This window comes from Gallus gallus, chromosome 3 (genome assembly GCF_016699485.2).
Source record: "Gallus gallus isolate bGalGal1 chromosome 3, bGalGal1.mat.broiler.GRCg7b, whole genome shotgun sequence".
NCBI classification, from domain to species: Eukaryota; Metazoa; Chordata; class Aves; order Galliformes; family Phasianidae; genus Gallus; species Gallus gallus.
The window spans coordinates 61,217,940-61,238,604 of NC_052534.1; the positions used below are offsets into that span (position 1 = coordinate 61,217,940).

The following is a 20,665-nucleotide window of genomic DNA, read 5'->3' on the forward strand; positions in this document are numbered from 1 at the left end:
TTGCTAGAGATAAAAAGATAAAAGACAGAAAGTTTTGTCTGATAGGAAAAGGCAAAACTGTGAAAAACCGTCATTTCAGTTCACTCAAGGTTTGGTTTCGAACTGCATCTACGAGCTGCACTAATGGCTGACTGCTGCCAAAAGGGGGAGGTCTTGCTCTCTGTGCTTCCTTCCCTGGCCTCCTTCCTCCTCCCTCAGCCGCATCTTAGCCACTCATTCAGCCAGTGCTGGAATCCCTTTTTAAGAAGAGAAGCCAACTTATTGCCCAGCCAAAAAAAAATAAAAATAAAAATAAAATAAAATAAAATAAAATAATATATATATATACATATATATGTATATATATGTATATATATATGTATATCTTGTTTTTCTTTTGAGAAGGTGAGGGGACTATTTTTCTTACTTTTTTCTTTTTCTTTTTTTTGGCCATTTTAGTGAATCAAAGGAGCTTTTCTCATCAGGCAGACAAGTGCTAGAGCTGACTCCTGATGAGAAAGAAACAGGAAAAATGGGGATGAGCTGAGAGGATGCATGGCCAAGGGGAATAGAGTCCTCCTCTTCTGTGGTACAGAGCCATCGGTTTCACTCCAGCCATTGTACGAATTTGTATCCTCAGAGCTTGAAAGAATCAGAACAAGCAGTTTGGTTTTGGTCGATACCAAACCCAATCTTTGATTACATATGGTTGTTGCATCTAGTCAAATTATTTTTTTAAATTCAGTCTCACAAAATATTTCTTTTTATATGTTTTCAAATCATTTTTAGGTGTCTATTTTTTTATTAAATGAATGCATTTTCAGACGAATTGTCGTCTAGAACCTCAACACAGGAATACTTGTTTTGAAACTCAGAATAAAAGGTTTTCCATTACATTTCACTTAACATAGTTTGGAAGATTTTATACAAATTCAGGTAATCCCATGACTTGGCTATAAATATTATTTGTAATATATAACTGAGATCAAATGCATCTTCTGGCATACACTTATGTAGTCTACTAAGAACTTCTGAGGATGTGCAGGGGCTTTCAGCATTTTTGTGACATTTATCTCCCTCTCTTCTGGTGTTCTCTCTCTTCTGATTCATTTGAAGCTCTTGGAAATTTAGCTAATATCCAGATGAGTCTCAGTCCAGGACATAGGTCTAGCTGATGAAGTCCAGCTATTACCTAGTCTCATTCCAGATAAAACAGAGATTAAGTACTTGCTGATCTCAATTGCCCATATAAGTAAAAAAAATGACTGCACTGAAACCAGTCAGATTTGACTTGATTTCTGTCTGTAGTACAGTAATGCATGGATACTCTGAGCAGAACTTGCCTCTTGTATTGGATGTAGTACAAGTACGTAATGATGGGTATGCAAACTCATGACTGATTTTCTGTGAGTTTTGGCTGCAAGCATTGAATGTCTGTACTCCAAAAAAAAAATTGGATTAAAAGAAAAAAAAGTTAATCCCATCTCCAGACTTACCTGTAGCCTAATATAAAAAGAACAAAACTGATCTGTCTGAAGGGATTATCAGTGGGGCGTGTTGTATCAGCTTCAAATTGGTGTTTGCCTGAGACATTCTGGCCCTGAGATCTGGCAAACAGTAACTGTATCGTGCAGCCAGGTTGTACCTTGTGAACAGACAGGGTCTTCCTAACAGTCTCAGGGGAGGAAGGAAGTAGAGACATGGGACTAAAAACAATTTTACATTTTTTAAAAATTGAAGTGAGATGATTATGATTTACCATGAGTCATCTGGCATTACTTTGGACTTTAGTTTACCCCTTCTCACCCTTCCAATACAAAATTTTCTCTTCTCAAGGAAGAGAAATCATTTTACTAAAAAAGGTGGAGCACTTCCTGGCCACATGTCAATACCTGGCTTCTACTCCTACTGGAACTCATGGCTGAGAGTGCTACTAAGAGATGAAGGGTTACAGTTTTCTCTTACAGCAATGGTGTAGTTCAGTGTTCACGAGTGGTATCTGGTTTTTCAGATACTGAGGAGCTGTCTGTGACACAACAAATCTCCACCACTGCTGCTGATGCCAGCATTGCTGTGCCAGTGACAACACCAGGCAATGCCAGTGCAGGTACTCTAATTTATTGATTTGTTCTTCACCATCACTAATGACAGGGTTAATATAGGCTCACTATGGAGATAATATTCGCTGTGGCTTCATGCTGCCAGGATCTCTCCTTTTCTCTTTTTCTCTGCAGCTCCCTCTTTCTCTCAAGGCTGGCTGATCGGATGATGGAGCACTACATTGCTGAAACAAGTCTTGTAACTTCCCATGTTGGGAAAGGGTTTTGCAGGGCTTCCCTGAATTAGGCCATCTCCTTTTCCTTTTCCCAGGGTATGAAATTCTTTCCAACTATCTGATTCAGAGCCCCACAGGGGAGAAGCCTCCAGCATTTGCTCTAGTAGAACAGCATCAAAACCTGTTTCACACTCTGTTACCACCTTCCCCATCCTTTGACATGTAGACTGAGAATGGAGGTTGAGAGAAAGCACAGCCAGGACAGTTGACCCAAGCTGACCAAAGGGGTATTCCATACAACATAATGTCATGCTCAACAGTAAAGCTGGAGGGGTGGTTTGCCAGAGGTTGCCCTTGCTTGGTGACTGGATGGGTACTGGCCATCTGGTGGTGAGTGACTGCTTTTGCATCACTTCTTTTTGCTTTGTTTTGTATTTTCTTCTATCTATTAAGTTGACCTTATCTCAGTGCATGAGTTTTCTCACTTTTATCCTTCCAGTTCTCCCCCTCATCCCAGTGAGCTACTGAGAGGGGATTGGCTTACTGCTGGGATTAACTCACAACAGCTCACTGATGAGTTTTTTTTTCAAATACAGTTCTCCCTACAAATGTCTTTGAATACGGTACTCAGAGATAAGGCTTTGTCAAGGCTCCATGACAGACAGCGGCTGCCTGAAGTGCATGTGAAAAATGTTCAAGAGATTTAAGTCATCTAAAACTCTGTTCAAATATGTAGATTTGCACCCTCCAGAACATGACCTAAAATGGAACCGTGTGATGGAGGAAAAGGTGAGACACATATTCTTTTTCCTGTAGGCATGTCAAAACAAACCAAATGAAAATAACGTGGGATTTCTCTCAGGAGTTCCAGTATAACCTGTAAACTTCTGAATGAAGACTTCAAAATTGGAGGTAATGAGGGACTCTCCAGCAATTCAATGTCTGGTGAAAGCAAATCTGACGCCCCTTTGATTGCATAACTGAAATAAAAATATCTGTACATGGCAAACATATATATATACAAATGACCACACAGAAAAGCAACTTCCAAGTATTTCTTTGCAGAGACTAGCTGTGACATGGAGTTTGGTAAGTTCTCCAGCATATGATCTTCTCCTATCCTGGTCAATATGACCATTTGCTAGGAACAGAATGCAAAAAAGTAACTGCAAATACTTTATCCCATCCATGTATCCAATCACCGGTTAACTTCTGCAGCAGTTTGCTACCACTACTGAGCTTGGAAAATGAGGCATTTCCTCATTTAAGCAATGCCTAGAGAGCACTCTGTAATATTGATTCCACCTGCTAGGGGCTAACATTTGTATATCAGGGGATGAGTAGAATCCACAAAAATTTTGGAACTTCTGTAACAATGTTTCCCCTTTTTATGGCAAGCTGCTGTTCCTCCCTTCTGCATTCTCCACACAATTGCTTCTCGGAACCAGGACCTGAACAAGGCATTGTTTGAAAGGGATAAACATAGCGGGGCTGGATTGTTAAACATTTGACAAGTGTTTGTGATATTTCACAGCTGGCATATAAAATACCTTTTGTGGAAGGACCAGGCTCAAAACTTGTCAGTAGCACTCTGTGGAGCAAAACTCCTTATTTGCTATGAATTTGTCTTTCTCTTTTTATTAAGGATGACACTCACAGACACTCAGGGAAGATAACTTGTCATTTTTCTTCTCCTTCACTCACTGTCTTTCTTAACACTTGACCTCTTCTCAAAGTACACCACTTCTTCTTCAGGATCTCACTCTCACTTCTGATCTCACATTGCCTCAGAAAAGGGCTCAGATCACACTAAGACATGCTGAAGTACAAAATTAAGTGCAGTTAAGAGCAAAGACATTCATCAGCTGCTCTCAGCTGTTCTCCTCAGAGCTGGATGTGGCTCCAGAGCTGACTTCTAGGTAAGGACCCAGGTGAATGCTGCGCTTAGTCTCATGTTGGCTATGGAGTCCGGTCATCCTTCTTTCGCATTGATTGTACCTAGCTATAGTGCATCTCTTCAAAGCCTGAGTATTAGCAAATAGTGAAAGACAAATGCTATTACTGCCAGATATTAATGTCTCTGAACTCAGCTACTTTTTCCTTTCTCCTTGTGCACTTTCTCATGCATGCTTGGGAGTAACTGAATTCCTCACAAATTAAGCTGCCTATCTCCACCTTACTTCAGTGTTCACAGCGTCAGCTACAAATTGAACATTGCAAGGTGGCAGGTGTTGCCAGAGCTTTTGATCATTAACAAGGATTGCATTTACTGATCAACCACAAAGTTCCCTGCTCTCACTGCAACTTCTGTGGGGCAGGAGCAATCTGCCTCTCAGTCTTTCCCTGCATTTATGGTTTGATAAGATAAAGATGGTCAAAAAAGAAAGTTTCCAATGTGCCCCTGTTTCCACATAACAGGTACATGGCAGACCCTCTGCTAAAGTGTGCCTACCAGCCTACTAACAAAATGAATCATAAATGTGGGTGACTCGAGAGTCAAATATTTATGGTGGATCTGAAACAAAAATGTCTAGGCTTGCTGCCATGCAAAAAAACTCCACAGGTTTTTTTTTTTTCCAGTTTTCATGAGTGAAGACCCGATGACATACAGTGATTTAAGACTTGGGATTTGGAGTGAGCTCATGAATATCATAAAGGTTTCTCCTTAGCTTCGTTAGGAGTAGGAATGCTGCAGAGTGAGTAGTTTGTGAGTAGTTTCCTTGTTCTCAGTATGTGTGCTATTAAAAAGTCTCTGAAATGACTGCAAGGAGATAAACCTAAAACCCAATTTTGTTTCCTCCTATCATTCCGGTTCTCGGGCTGGGCAGGAATCCCATGGACTTTTCAGTGGAAATTCTGAGAGACAAGTGTTCACAAAGCCATTTCCATCAGTTACACCAGGACAGGAACATTGCTTTGGCTATTTATCAACAGAGAAAATAAATTCTAATGTCCTTGCTAGTCAGAGCACTTGGCATGGGGCTAGATTAATCTGAGAATCTGTGTTTGAGGGGGATGGAACTGACACAAGACAGATTTGCTCATTATCATTAGCACTTTGTTTGCTATTCTTGACAGCTCAAAGAAGGCAGGGGTTACATGCGTAAAAAATCTCAATCGCTGTTCATTTGGACTGCACGAGCCTCCTTCTTTTATTCGGCAAAGCTGCCTTTCTTCTGCTGTGCCTCTGCTTGCTGGCAGGGCATCAGAGTGGCTGATAGATCTGAGACAGCCATGAGGACTGACCTAGGCCCTGAAAGCAGCCTGTTGGATGCTGACACACTACACAGCATCGGCATAGCATGCTTTGCCCTTCGGGTAGACACAAAAACAGAGGACTCGAGCTACTACCCGCTGTGCATCCTGCAGACAGGAAGGCTGATGCCAATAAATACTGTATTGTTGTCTGTTAGCAACAGGAAAATAGGATAACTGGAAATTGTTCTGCCATGAGGAAGAAATTTGGGAATTGTTTACCATTGTCTTTTTCCACATGATTCTTAGTATCTGATAAATGTATGAAAAAGAACAGAAGATTGCCTCTCTGCCTTCTTTGGGTTGTTGCTTAAGTTATGCTCTCATTCTATCTGTGGCTTTAGGGCTGGGCAAGGCACTGGCAAACTACTTGCATCATTTTACAGGTAACTCACTCTCCCTAAGATTTTCTTCGAGGAAAGCCCAAGGAATACAGCCTTTGAATAGGATGATAAGCTACTTTCTAAAAGGAATTTATAGCTATCCAAGTGGGCCCATTTTAAAGGAAATGAAACAAGAGTATGATCTACTGGCTATGGCACAAAACTGATGCCAAGGATATCTTTTGATAAAGGTCTATATAACTTCCACTTAAATTGACCTTAACTTTCTGTCAATGCTGTCTATTTGACAATGTCCTGTGAGGACTGCAAGACATAGGAGAATAAAAATTTGGAGGAAAATTTGGAGTCAAAGTATGTGCTCATCACCTCTGCCTTCCAATGTATGCTTCTGTGAGCAATGTAGTCAGTGATGCTTGAGAGTCTGTGCATTTTTGTCTGCAGCAGATTTTCTGTTGTCTAATAAGTTAACAACTACTAAAAACTTTTCAGCTGTTGAAGTGTCCTGAGTGTCTATTATCATTCGTGGATTTTCTGATGCTCAAAAACAGCAGAGTTTTTACTGTATCATTTGCCTTAGTGGAATGGCTAATCACTTCTTATTTTCCCTGCAGGAAACTGCTTCAGTGTTTCAGAATCCTTACAGGAATATGTCAGCACTAAATCATCTATTGTTCTCCTCATCCAGCCTGGAGAATTAAGAAGCACTGAGGAAGAAAGGAAAACTGACTAAAATATGTTTGTGCACAAATTGATACAGAGAACAATCATACAAGTCTAATTTCCCTAAGAAACTAGACAAAAGTGCTGTATTTATACTTGGTATAATTTTCTAGCTGACAGTGCACTTCTGACTACCTGTAGTAAGGATAAAATTAATACTATTCTAATTTACTAAGTGTGTCCCTATCTTCCCTTCCCCGAAGTCTTCCTTTCTTATTTAATAATAATAAATACATAAATAAACAAATAAATAAAAATCCACTTATAAACATGGCACTGCTTAGAAAAAAAAAAGTTTTTTCCCCTTTAATTTTCCCCAAATTTCTTACTCAAGCAAATTTTCATCGGCTGGGGGGAAATTGTCCAAACATAGGCCACACCAAAAAATTGATATTTCCCCTTTGAGCAAGAAAGCGCCCTGAACATGTAAAATCTAACTGGATTGTCTTTGTTGTATAACATTTGAATAAAGTGGACAAAATTCTCAAAGCGTGGAAATCTAGCAACCACAGATCCACTTGTCTTTGATGGATGCATCTGCATGACAGCACTTCTGGTCCTCCCGCGTCAATCCCCTGAGATATTGCATTTCTATGCTCTAACTCTTGTTTTTTAAAAACCTTTTGAGCTTGGATAGATATCCCTAGTTCTGTTCTCCCACTATGGCCTACAAGAACAGGTAGCTGAAATGCTATTCCTGTATTTAACAGGAAGTATCTGTTACTGGAAGCTTGATTATTTCTGTGTTGCTGTTTAAGAGAGAAAAGTGAGTGGAGATTCAGTGACCTTATATGATCTGGACTTTTGTTCCTTAAAAGACAAAATATCACAGAATTGTAGTTCTGGCTACTGAAAGGGGAAAATGTAGAATAGCAATGTCTGCTTTTCTTCCCCTGAAATTCTTGACTTAGCCTTACTGTGTTTCTGGTTAAGGAGCAAAGTAGCTAAGCAGTCCTGAGCTTATTAGTTAGTGGTTTGAAAGTTTGACAGAAGAGCTTGCTGTCTATTTCTTAATCCTTATTTTCAAAAGGTTTTTATGCAGATGTTGTGAACTACACACCCAAAGCAATTGGGGAGAGAAGAGCATGGCTCTTACCAGGACTCTAAATTTGGACACAAATTTCGTTTTAAACAATATTTTGTATTAGCAAAGGAAAAATAGTGTTTCTGGTCTGAAATTTTATATGGCAACTTTCACCTCAAGATAATGAAAACAAGCTGAGCTATAAACTCTTCAAAACTGGGGTTTATGGAAAGGCTGACAAATCCTTTACTGGAGCAATGTGGCTGGGAGCACTTTAAAAGATTCTCAGGGAGCATTATTGATCATGATCATGCACTTCCAAGGACTGGAGCTGGGAAGCTACAGGCAGAAGACCTGCTGTTTCCAATTAGCGAGCTGGCCCAGAGGCATGTCCAGCAGATGATGCCTCATTAGCGGCCAGCCCTCTGCTCCCCAGGGCCAAAGGGGCAGCCTGAAGGCCTTACACTTTCCTCTTTGCCCTCCGACCATACGTGGAGTGGAGTTCCCTGATGGGCCACACCAATTCTAGCACAGGTTTTTGGTACTATTCCCATGGGCAAGAACAATCAAAGGAAAAAAAACTAACCAAGTTTGGGTTTTCTCTGTCTGTCTGCTGGAATTAAGCATCACACATAGATCACGTAAAAGGAATCAGCTTTTAGTGGGAGGGTATGGCCTCATTTCCCAACCTCTTTACTTTGAGTTTCGGAACAAAGCCATCTGATATTGGAAGCACCAGCAAGAGCCCATGAGTGGATGTCAGGAAATTCACAGCAGTGTTCTTTGCTGCTTAACGAGCAGTGCTGCTGCTTGTAAAGATGTGAGGTAAAATGCTGGCCCCACTGAATCTCTGGCAAACCTCCTGCAGCCTTCAGTGGGGCCAGGATTTTACCCTGAGTCTTGCAAGCCATTTGTTGTATGAGGTTTTAATGGGTCCACTCCTGCACAGACAGACTACTCTCGTAGGAAAGGGTTAGCTAGATTGGCTCAGATACTACACAATTTAAAACTTATAGGAAAGCTATTTTGTAGTGAAATTAAGGGACTATAAAAGGAATTTGGCTTTAGACAACTTGCTTCTGTTTGGATTTGGATTACATTGCAATCTCCTTGTCTGTTTTTAGCGTACATGTCCCTGCCAGCATCAATAATCTATTTTCCTTAGTGCAAGTGAAATACTCTAATAGCTCAGAGGTGTAGTCTGGTGTTCAGTGCTGCTCTGGATTTCTTCTTTGGTTTAGGATTTGGGCTACAAATAGTCAGAGACTGCAAGCTGCTCTATAATGTTTATGCGCTGCCAACAGCCAATTGATTGATATGTGGGACGACACACTCTACTCCTCCTGTTACTCTACTTCCAGTCATTTCTATATTTTTCCTGACCCCCTTGATATAACCCAACTCCCCAGGCTCTTTCTCTGCCCATGTAGTCCCTCCCACCTCAGTCTCAGCATTAATTTACACTTGGCTTGATTGTATTTTTGTTGGCAAAATTTTCATCCTGTCCAGCAGCATATTAATCCTCAAGCACTTCCTTGAACCTTTCAGGTTTGTACCTCTCCTTTCCCCACCTACTCCAAGGTAAATAAATCAGAAGTTTAGATAATGCAGATCACATTTATCATTCTACCTCAGGTCAATGTCATGTGCAAGTTAAGCTCATCAGGGTTAGAGGCTGGAGGTGAAGACTACAGAGAAAGCCCAGAGGAGAAATGTGCAGGGGTAGCCATTGCTTCAGATAAGCACATAAAAGACCAATGGTAACATTAGGAGAAGCTGTTCTTGGGAGTGCCATGTTCCTACTGGCATCCACTGCTGCCTCAGGGGTCTGTGTGCTGCATCTTGCCAAGGCATGGCTCAGCTGGCTCTCCCTGAACAGTTCAGTGCTGAAGCTTAATTTCTTTCCTCTGAAGGTGTCTCCTCTTCCATCCTGTATGAATTTTAATTTTTTTTACTTTTTTATTTTTTTAGTTCCTTGGCATGCTTAGGGCTGCATTTTCCTTATAGAAGCTATGCTTGTCCTTGGCTCATGTTCTGACTGTAAAGCTGGAAAGACTTCCTGAGCTTTTCTGAGCCTATGTTTGTGCAAAGACTGAGCCAAGTCCAGCAGGCACTTGCCTTTGGTCCTCTGACATGGCATTCAGGACGCTGTGCTGCTTGGAAGCTGCCTTGCAGTTGTCTAAAAGCAGAGCCCCAGCAGACTGTAACAGTCAGAAGATTCTGCCAGCGTCATACAAAGCAATTCTTCACCAAATGTTGCCAGCTGTATTCTGCTTTATTTACACAGTCAGTTCGAAAAGGAGGGAGGATTTCTGCTGTGAAATTGCTGCTGAGAAATGAAAGCAGTATTTTCCTGGTAAAATTAATTAGTTATAAACAGATACGACTGTAATGGCAAAAGACTATCAGCTACTTTATCTTCATTAAAAATATATATGAGGGACTTTTTTTTTTTCAAAATCTAAGAAGTTTCATCTTTTTCAATTGGATAAGCATAATTATTCAAGTTGGCCTTGTCTGAAACAGCCATCTGTCTCCTTTAACATTCTCAGTGTTACTAACACCACTAATGCTTGTGGCTAAGTATGATGGAAAGTACCCCCTGTACAGGAGGAATGGACTGGGGGAGAGGGAGCTGCAAAGTGTACTTTTGCCAGTGCAGCTAGGAAGTGGGGAAGAGGAGAGGAAAGGTGAGGCTTCACCCACAAGAACCTCTGTATGTGTAAAATTACAGATTTAATTACCATTCAACAGTTTTTACTATAGGAGAGTAACCCATCCTGTAATATCCTAGTGGAGCTACACCTTTGTAATTTTACTGTCATGGAGACTAAGTCAAACTTCAGCAGGAGCTACAGCAGTGGTTTTACGGAGCTGACTTGCTAGAAATGACAGGTTCTTTATCTCTTCTGGGATTTTGTAACATGATACTTCTTGCATGCTAATTTATAACCTCCCACATTTTGGCAGTGAAGGAACATAAGGGAAAAAATTCCAAAACTGAACAGAATAATTGCCCTAACTTGTACAGCAAAAACTGGGATGGGAACAACCTACTGAACAGGCAAGGTAAGTGTAGCTATTTAAGCACAAAGAGAGATCACCTGCTGTGAATGCCTCCATGCTAGTTGTACGAGGAGGTACATTTGACCCCAGCTCCAGCAGTGATCATCAGTATCATGGAATTCCTGGATATTTAAAATGAAATTTAAAAAGCATCCAAAGATTTCTGGAGACTAAAGAATATAAAACATAAAACAACATAAGGTCACAGCTTCTTCAAGATTGATTTCAAATGCATTAGCACTTGGTTTTGTAAGCAGGGACTCTCTCCCAAACAACCCAAAACACTTCAGATCCAACATGGTCTCTCTGTGTAGCGATTTAAAACTTGGCAAATCAAGACAAAGTACCAAGTAATTTGCAGTTTGCCCTGACAGAGTAGTATATGAAGATTGAGGAGAGTTAGGGGAGTTAACTTCTGTTCCAGCATTTAAGAGAAAAGAAAGTGAGTACTGTATGTAATTTGACTTATTATAATATGCATGAAACTTTCTGTGGTCATATTTTGGAACAAATTTTGGAATGTGTTCACTATACTCCTTATCTTAATGCCCTTCCTTGTAGTGACAGTGTTTTCCTAATGATTCCAAAGGCAAGGGAACAGCATCAGGACCTCAGCAAATGTTACTGCCAGCAACAGACCGTGGCCAGTGAAGGAATACAAGAGTCACAAACCTTATCCTCTCTATTTCATCAAGAACCTTCCATCACTGCTGTGTTTCCTAATCCTCCGTGGTAAACAAGGAGAAAGACTGATGAAATGATGTACGTCCTGGCTGTCTCTACAGCTGACTGCTCAGTTTCAATTGCACTTTATATTTGTGCTGTCTGTTGTAATGGAGTTATATAGATTATATAACAAGTCAAATTTGGGTTGAATGGAGTGCTGCCATCTCTTGGTTATTTTAAGCAGATACATTAACAGAGTTTTTCATTTTCCTGCCACTCAAAAATTGTATAAAGTATCACAGAAAAACAGAACAGCTATTCTGGATTAAAATGTTTAGGCACTTAAGAAGCATAATTGTGGTTTTTTATATATTTTATCATGGAGAACATAGTGCATTTGCTCACGGACTGGATCTCTGCATAAGCTCTATTAAGGGTTTTTAGCTATAAACCATGAAGTGTTGGAACAGTTTGTATATCATATGAAAAATAAGTGCTGCTTTTTATAGATAATTGTAAGCAATAAAGACATTAAAATGCATGCATTAAGGAGTACTGGGCAAGTAAGAAATGTTTATCTGATATTATGCAATTTCGCAGTCATGAGAGGTCCAATTATTCATGCTCAAAATCTGTCAAATAATTTATTTGAAAACACCTTTGCCACTATAAATGACATTTTCCTTCCTTCTTCTTTCTAATTGCCACTGAAGTAAGAAGATTTACAAAAAATACTGTTGAGATGGGAATCCAGGGCCATCCTCCTCCTGGCCTTTCTAGAGCTGGAGGTGAAAAGTGCACAACCTCCCCTTCTCCAGCAGTAGCAAGAGACAGGTTTCTTCGTAGGGTGTTCCTTTTCTAAGAAAAGAAAGTCTAGTCGAATTCAGCATTAAAGACAAAAATCAATAACTTTCACTGCTCCAACCTTTCCTCTCCTCCCACTACAAAGAAAACAATGTATGGGAAAGATTTTAGAATAATTAACAATGCAGAACATTCCCCACATATAAAAGAATATACTCACATAAAAAGAACAGGGTATTAAATTTATGATTGGTCTACTCTAAATCAGGGTGGTGGCTCCTTGGGGCCATGCAGTGGCTTCCGCAGAGCAGAGCTCTCAGAAGCTTCCTACCTGCTCCCTTTCCTCATGGAAGCCAGGGTGACCCACGGGATACCAGAGAGCCCACTTTCATATTCCCAGCCAGATTTTTTATATCTGCTAGGGGTGGAATTTAAAAGCCACTTGCTTTCTCAGTGATCCTCAGTAACTAACATTGCTTCTGTACCTGTCCTCCCTACTACCATGACAGCACAAATCTGGCTTTTGTGCCAAAACAGAGCACTTGGTGTCTGAGACCTGGAAAAGCTTCCTGGCAAGGGATGTACATTCTAGAGCAAGCTGGTGGTGTTGTCTGCCCTTGGTCCTTCTCATCCCTCTGCTGAAGTCTGTCCTAAGGACTTGAGTGACCTTTGCTGCCTTCTTCATGCCTTCTGACATATCTAACAGAGTCACCCTAATGTTCAGTACAAGAGAGGCTTTACACATCTTAACAAATGGTCTTAGCTGCTTATGAATGAGTACAGTGAGGGAAATTCTGCTTTACCTTGTTTAAACTAGGAAACCAAAGTCTGAGCAGCAAAGAAAGTGCTTAGTACTAGCTAATTGTACTAGGCATGTGCGGGTCCTCATCACTATTCTTCTTCTGTCCTGCAAAGAAGGTGCTTTTTGTTCTACATGCTTCTTGCACCCTGAGGAGCACTGGGGTACCAGTTTTCCCTTAGAATGAAAAGAAACAAAATCTCTTCTGAGTGAACAAATCTCTGGTTCTCTGACGAGCTTAAGAGGTACCAACTTTCTCATTTCCCAGATTTATGCAGGGTCATAAATCTGCCTGCTGAGAAGTGGCTTAGCAGAGAGGCCACTGCTATGGCACTGCTGTAGCTTCCTAAGTTGACATTCCCCCTCATCAGCTGGAGTCATCTTTACAACAGGTGTACAGAGCTTGTGCACTTCATGGCAACTTTCTAAACCCTTCCACCAAAAACTTCACCTCCAAGCCAACCTAGAGATTACAATAACTTAAGGTCAGCTCCACAAAGCATGTAAAATTCACCTCAGCTCCTTCACCATTGTATTCTAATTTTAAGCCCCTTTATCCCTTTTTCCTCAGACCTGCATTTGTGGGTTTTGCAAGTATATTCTTCTGTTTCTTTTTGCATTTGGGAGTGATCATTTCAGTCTCTAGCCAAGTGTTTTAAATATGTGTACAATACCATCAACAAATGAGTGGCGTGATAATTCTCTCTTGCTAAAGAAACACTATATATACATATTATAACACTATTGTGTTTAGGATGTTTGGATTTACCTTGGTCCAGATTTTGGAAAAAAGCTTTTCTTGTATAGGTTTCACTGCAGTAATATTAGATGGAATGATATCTAATTACTGAGCTAAGAGACCTAGGATCAGTGTTAGTTCTAAGCAAATCACTTGGCTTTCAGATAGCCTCTTCTTGGCAAGTTTTACTTACATGTCCAGATTACAAGGAAGGGCCTCAGTCTCTCATATGGTTAACAGGTAGTGTGGGATGGATTCTGAAACACATAATGCAGACGTAGGGCAGCTGCAGAAATCCTAATGAGGGCATTAAGTGTGACCATTTCCACCATTTTCTCTTAAAATGAACTATCTGCAGTTTTTTGTTGCTGTTAGAAATGCTATATATACGTGCATACACACATATACACATGCACACACATGCATATGCAGTGACTGTACAGAAGCAAAGAAAGAATGTATATAATGCCAAAAATAGTTTTACAAAGATGAGTGCTCCCTCCAAGCAAACCTTTATCAGCTTCTTCAAGGGTGTTGACTGTGAACATTGTGGAAATCTCTGTGTGGCAATTTCCTGGACAGATATTGGCAGAGTCATGCTGAATTTGAATTTCCACTTGAGTGTGGGTGGCAGGGTGGAGGAGGGAACAGAGATACTTCGTATAGCTGCACTTATCTTCATAGCTATTCATCCGACAAAGCAATGACAGCATATAAAAGTGGCAGTATGATTTCACAGTTCTAGTCTTGTTTATCATCATTTTTTCCAAGTAGTGCCTCAGAGCAATCAGGGAGGGGAAATCCACATTTCCTTGTGCTGGTTCATGACTAAGCCTGTCCAAGGTGTGCAGTCTTTTCCAGAAGTGAGGGTTTTATCATTTTCCATAGCACTACTACATTATCTGCAGCTGATATGTACTGAGATTTTTGTTTTTATTGTTTTTTCATTTCCTTTTTATATTAAATGAAATAATGAGACTATGTCTGTTCACAGAAAGAAGAGACTTGAGCATACAGAGATACAGCCTCTGCCTTTCTGTGCAAGTCGTGTACCCTTATTTGTGAAATTAATGTTTGTGAACAGAGTACGATCTAGAAATATCTACCTGGGAAACACATCTATCATTGTAAAGGAAAGCATTTTTGTCAAATGAGAGTGTAGGAAGAACTGTGGCTAGGAGCTGAAATTGAAGCAATTAAATCCAGAAACAAGGCACAATTTTTGAAAGGCTAATAAAATTAAATTATTTAATTAAAAATAAAGTTACAAAGGCAAGAAAGGATGGGTCCTGGCACTTCTGAACAATACCACACCTCCACAACACAGTGGATGAAAGTGCAGTTCAGTTTGTAACCACGAAAGTTACCTTCAAAAGTGAAGAAAGATAATTCTTGAGATGATCCTTCATTTTATATTCCTTACAGTCCTGATCAGAGCAACAGGGCACATGCAAAGGCACTAGAAGCCAATCATAGGTTTGCCTGAATTTAGAAGACAGATATGATTTATCAGCTTTGAACAACTCAGTGTTTTTACTGGGGTGTGTGCTTTTATGATTTGCTTTTAGGATGTGATTTTATGATTTTACTCTCACCCAATTAATAACTGATATTATAAAAAAATGACTCCACAGTGTAAAACTAGATAGATGTACTCATGGTACCCTGTGACTTTCATTCATACTGATGACCAGAAACCAGAAGCCTCATGCAAATGCTGATCAAGAACTTATGTTAAGGAGTGAAGAAGTGCAGAAGAATAAGCAGCAACACTGTTCTCTCTGGTGGACAGATTCCTATTTACTTCTTCATGATACTCTTAAATATATTTAAGATCCAATCAGCCAATTATCCTAATTTTTGGAACAGTGTTCAGAATTTGCATATGCCAAAAACTGTAATACATCTCAGGTCTCATTTCATACCTTTTCCAAAGTGCACAATTATGAACACTTCTACTGTAGTTTCCATTGTTTAAGCCATCCCTGACTTCATTCCAATACAATCTGGGTAGCGCTGCAATCCTAAAACCCAGAAATCTAATCAAGTAACTGGATGCTACAGTACACCAAGACTGAAGATTCCATCTGTCTTACAAGGACTGCCTTAGGCACAGATTTTACTGACACAACATAAGAGGCGTTTTCCCTTGATTTCACAACTGAATGCAGAAGAAATTATGAAAAACATTGTGCAGGCATGCTGAATTCTGCAAAAATGTCAGCAACATGTCTATATACACAAAAAAATTTTTACCCCGTAGAATGCTTGTATGATCTCAGATCCAGAAGTAAACACTGAAGGCTTTGATAAAAATGTACTGCAAGCTGGGATACTGATGATAAGGAGAAGGGAACATGTATGCCATTTGCAGAGGTACACAAACATGCCCATCCAAGGAGTGGAAAAACATACAACTCACCGGAACATAAATCTGTTCATACACAGAACACCAAAACACTTGAATTCACACAGTGCACTAAGTCCTTGATCTCACTGGGTCTGGGATAGGGCCTTCAGTGCAGCAAGTCAAGAGCAGCACAGCATCCTACAGTGGCTATGTTGTTCAGAGAGCCTACATATGTCCTTGCTGAGCACAAATCCAGCTGCAGCTTCACTCACCATAGAACTGTGTCACTAACTTATGGCTGGTGGACCATGTGTCTTCAAGTCTAAGTGGGAAGCTGAAGCTCAGTATGCAACCATCTACTTCTGTCTGATTTCGTAGAAGTTGTTATATGGATGGTCCTTTCTCCAGCTGTGTCCTATCCAGCATTCATATTCATCCTGGAAAGCTGCGGAACGCAAATATCTTCATCTTGAATACAAAGCATATATTTAGGGTTGCACCTGCTCTGTGTAACGGCATTTTCTCATTCTCACTGGTGACTCAGGAAAATTTTGACACCTTTGAGGTGCCACGGAAGTTGTTTCTTTGTTGTGCTTTGCTGTGTGAATGTGCTAAGGAAGGCACTGGGTCTAAGTAGGGTCCTGAACCCAGTGTGGGTTTAGAAAGGTGAGAAAGTCTGAGTAACTATCAGAAAACAAAACTCTGATGTATCAAACGGCAGAAAATAAATCTAATAAAATACTTTGAGGGGAAATGAACACATAAAGCAGATAGGAAGATTTGGTAGTTTTAGCGAAGATCAGGTTTGTGACCACCTGAGGAACCCAAACATCCACAGGTCTATGGGTCCCAATGAGATGTATCCCAGACTCCTAAGGGAACTGGCTGACGTAGTTGCCAAGAGACTCTCTATGATATTTGAAAAGTTGTGGCAATAAGGTGAAGTCCCTGGTGACTGGAAAAAAGGTAATATCATGCCCATTCTTAAAAAGAGTAAAAAAATTAACCACAGGAACTACCAACCTGTCAGTGTCACTTCTGTGACAGGAGAGATCATGGAACAGATCATTCTGGAAGCTACACTAAGGCACATGGAAGACAGGGAGGTGATGTGAGAGAACCAGCATGACTTTACCGAGGGCAAAACTTGCTTGACCAAACTAGTGGCCTTCAGTGATGGTGTCACTGCATCAATAGACAAGGGAAGAACCACTGATGTCATCTATCTGGACTTCAGTAAGGCTTTTGACACTTTGTATCCCACGACATCTCCAAAGTGGAAAGATGTGGATTTGATGGATGGGCTGCTCAGTGGATGAAGAACTGGCTGCAGGATTGAGTCCAGAGTGTGGTGGTCAGTGGCTCAATATCTAGCTCAATGACGACTGGTGTCCTGCTGAGGTCATTGCTGGGACTGATACTCTCCCATATCTTCATCTAATATCTTCATCAGTGACATTGACAGCAGGGTCAAGTGCACCCTCAGCAAGTTTGGTGATGACACCAAGCCGTGGGGTGCAGTTGACACACCAGAAGGATGGGATGCCATCCAGACAGACCTAGACAAGCTTGAGCAGTGGGCCCAGGTGAATCTCATGAGGTTCAACAAATCCAAATGCAAGATCTTGCTCTTGAGTTGAGGCAACTCCCACTACCAATGCAAGCTGGGGGGTGAAAGGGTTGAGCGCAGCCCTGCTGAAAAACACCTTGGGGTACTGGTGGAAGGGAAGTTGGACATGAGTCAGCAATGTGCCCTCGCAGCCCAAAAAGACAATAGTATCCTGGACTGCATCAGAAGAAGCGTGGGTGATGGAGGTGATCCTGCCCCTCTACTCTGTGCTGGTGAGGCCTCACCTCACTTGGAGTATTGCATCCAGATGCGGATTCCTCAGTACAAGAGAGACATGAAGCTGTTGGAGTGCGTCCGGAGGAGAGACACAAAAATGATCCAAGGGATGGAACACCTCTCCTATGAGGACAGGCTGGGAGAGCCGGGGCTGTTCAGCCTGGAGAAGAGAAGGCTTTGAGGTGGCCTAATAGTGGCCTTTCAGTATCTAAAAGCTAGAGCTAGAGGAAAGAAGGAGATGCTCTTTAGTAGGGTCTGTGGTGATAGAACAGAGGGAAATTTTTTCAAGCTCAAAGAGGGTAGATTTAGGTTAGATATAAGGAAATAATATTTTATAGTAAGAGTGGTGAGGCACTGGAACAGGCTGCTTAGTGATGTGTTTGATGGCCTTGTCCCTGGAGAATTTCAAGGCAAGTCCTGGTTAAGGCCTTGAGTGACCTGATCTAGCTGTGGATGTCCCTTTTCATTGCAAGGGAGTTGAACTAGATGGCCTTCAGAAGTCACTTCCAACTCTAAGGATCCTGTGATTCTTTGATTCTATGATTCCATGATTCTAAGAATTAAATGTAATTCAGGGCAATACCTGAGTCTAGTAGACAGCTGAGGCAGCACATGCAGACACTAGAGAGTTCCACAGTGATGGACAGAAGTGAAACTTCCTTCTTTCAGTATCTTTTGTCGTACAGTATCACTAGTCCAAAGACAGGGGATGGAACAGAGATGTCTATAACATACAAGTTTATCTAGGAGGACAACAAAGGCAACAATTTGTGTGTATGTGGAGAAAGGATAGAAACATATCTATTTAATGTGAATTTTAGGCGACTATAGTGTCCTCCCAGAAAGAAATAACACTTTAATGTATGAGACAGTAACACTGAATTTTTAACCCGCTGTAGGATGGAAAGTGGACTCAGTAGTGAGGTTAGCTACTGTGGTGTAGCCTGGATAACTGCTGATTGGTAACTTGTTCAGAATAATTCACCAATTCCCTTCATTTATTCAAGAATTCTAATTGTTACTTTGCTGTCTGGGTCAGCAGATAAGCTAAAACTATCTGATAGTTGATTGGTGGCTTATAGGAAATAGAGGGCAAGTACCATTTTAAAAATACTGTTTAAGTTGTGCAAGGAAAAATCTTTTAAATCTTTGACGTGGAAAAAATTCTTGCTTCTGAACATTATTTAGCTGTTGTGAGCTCCAGCTTTGCCAAATATAGCTACTGCATTTAGTATGCTGCTAACCACTGCAATTTTCACTTATCTGTGCTGTGGGTCTTGGCGTTTTTAAAATCCGATGTTGTTTTCCTTTTACTAAACAGTGACTCCAAACATCCTTTATGTGGGAATGTTATTTATGCAGAACAAACATTTTGTACATGACAACAATTCACTAAACAGCTTCCTTTTACCTTTAATGACCTGTTGTAGTACACTTGAATGATTCATTGAGGAGAAAATCAAGATAATGTAGATCATTTTGCAGACCTAAAGATAAAAAGGAGATTTTTCTTCTCTGAAATAGACAAACCTTAACAGTGCTCACTGTCAATTGTGTGAGAGTTCAGAAGTGTTTGTCACCTTCCCACTGCATGAAGTTCGTTTTCATTCTTTTATAACCTCTGCCAAAATAATTACTCTGAATTTCTGAAATTTAGCAGAAGAAGGTCTTAACCCAGAAAGAGTTACTTGACAGTCAGTTTGAATAACCTTGATAGGCTGACTTCAGGGCACAAGAGGTGGAACTGCATGTGGATTTACAAACACCTTTGATTTAATATCAAAAATAGCTTTGAATATGTATTTTTGCATATTTGGCAAGCACATACATTCTAGGACGAGAGGTACGAAGGGCACTAATCTTGTCACAGCAGTGCTATGCTTTAAACAATAATTTTTCATTTGCAATAATTATTATTTTCCAGGCTTTTTTCTTTTGGTATGAAAAATTCACATTTCAGTGTTCAAGTTGGCAAAGACTTGCAAGATAACAGCTGGATCCAGTGCTCACTGAAGTTACTGGAAGGACTTCTATTGACTTCAGCAGACTTTTGTTCAGCCCTGCTGTGTCTTTGACATTTGGCACTGAGGAAAAGTCACTGACAAAAGAGTCCAGAGCAAATATTTAGACACTCCAACGAAGGTGCTGTTAAGAGGAGAGTGATGTAGCCTTTGTATGTTTGTGCTTATAGGCGTGCTTGTCCTTTTTTTAAAGTCAACTTGACATTAACATTTAAAAAGCACAACATAATACGAAAAATACAGATTCCTGTAAGTCCAAATCTTCATCATAAACACAGCATTTGTTTACAGACAATGGATGCCTCCTCGGGCCATTTCCAGGCCTCTGGGTTTGGACTGTTTCTGAAAGCTCACCCAGGAACTCAGTTATGCACAGTCCTTTGCTTCTCCTTACTTTGAAGGCTCACTGTGCCTGTGGGAAAGCTTTTGACCTGCACAGCTGTCACTTACATGGTCTTTTACTTCATTTAATATATTTTGTCTATTATATATGGGATTCTTTTAGACAGTATCTACCTCAGCAAAATGCTCTGCCAAATGGAGAAGCTGGACAAGTTCAACAGTGTTCCCAAATCCAAATATTTTCCTCAGGAAAACTAGAAGGAAAAGGTTGTCTGCAACAGCTGAAGGAAAAAGAAAAACTACTTTTCTAAAGATAAAGGAATGCAGGATACTAGTGTAGACGGCATTATACGGACAGTACCACTTACTGGCTATTTTGTTGCCAAAAAGATTTGAAGCTCCTAATTAAGCTTTTAATTTGCAGGAGACAGATAC

General features: G+C 40.5%; 2 long non-coding RNA genes across 2 annotated transcripts in view; one reads left to right on the forward strand and one right to left on the reverse strand.

The window, feature by feature from the left end:
* Window positions 1-2,406: 2,406 nt before the first annotated feature.
* Window positions 2,407-9,358, forward strand: LOC107053075. The gene is made up of 3 exons (XR_001466029.3): window positions 2,407-3,166; window positions 4,835-4,950; window positions 6,465-9,358. It is a non-coding gene; the product is annotated as an uncharacterized LOC107053075 (long non-coding RNA).
* Window positions 9,359-19,197: 9,839 nt separating this feature from the next.
* Window positions 19,198-20,665, reverse strand: part of LOC101752292 — a 73,992-nt gene continuing 72,524 nt past the window's right edge. The window contains exon 6 of the long non-coding RNA XR_003074404.3: window positions 19,198-19,354. This is a non-coding gene — a long non-coding RNA (uncharacterized LOC101752292). The remainder of the gene's footprint in view (window positions 19,355-20,665) is intronic.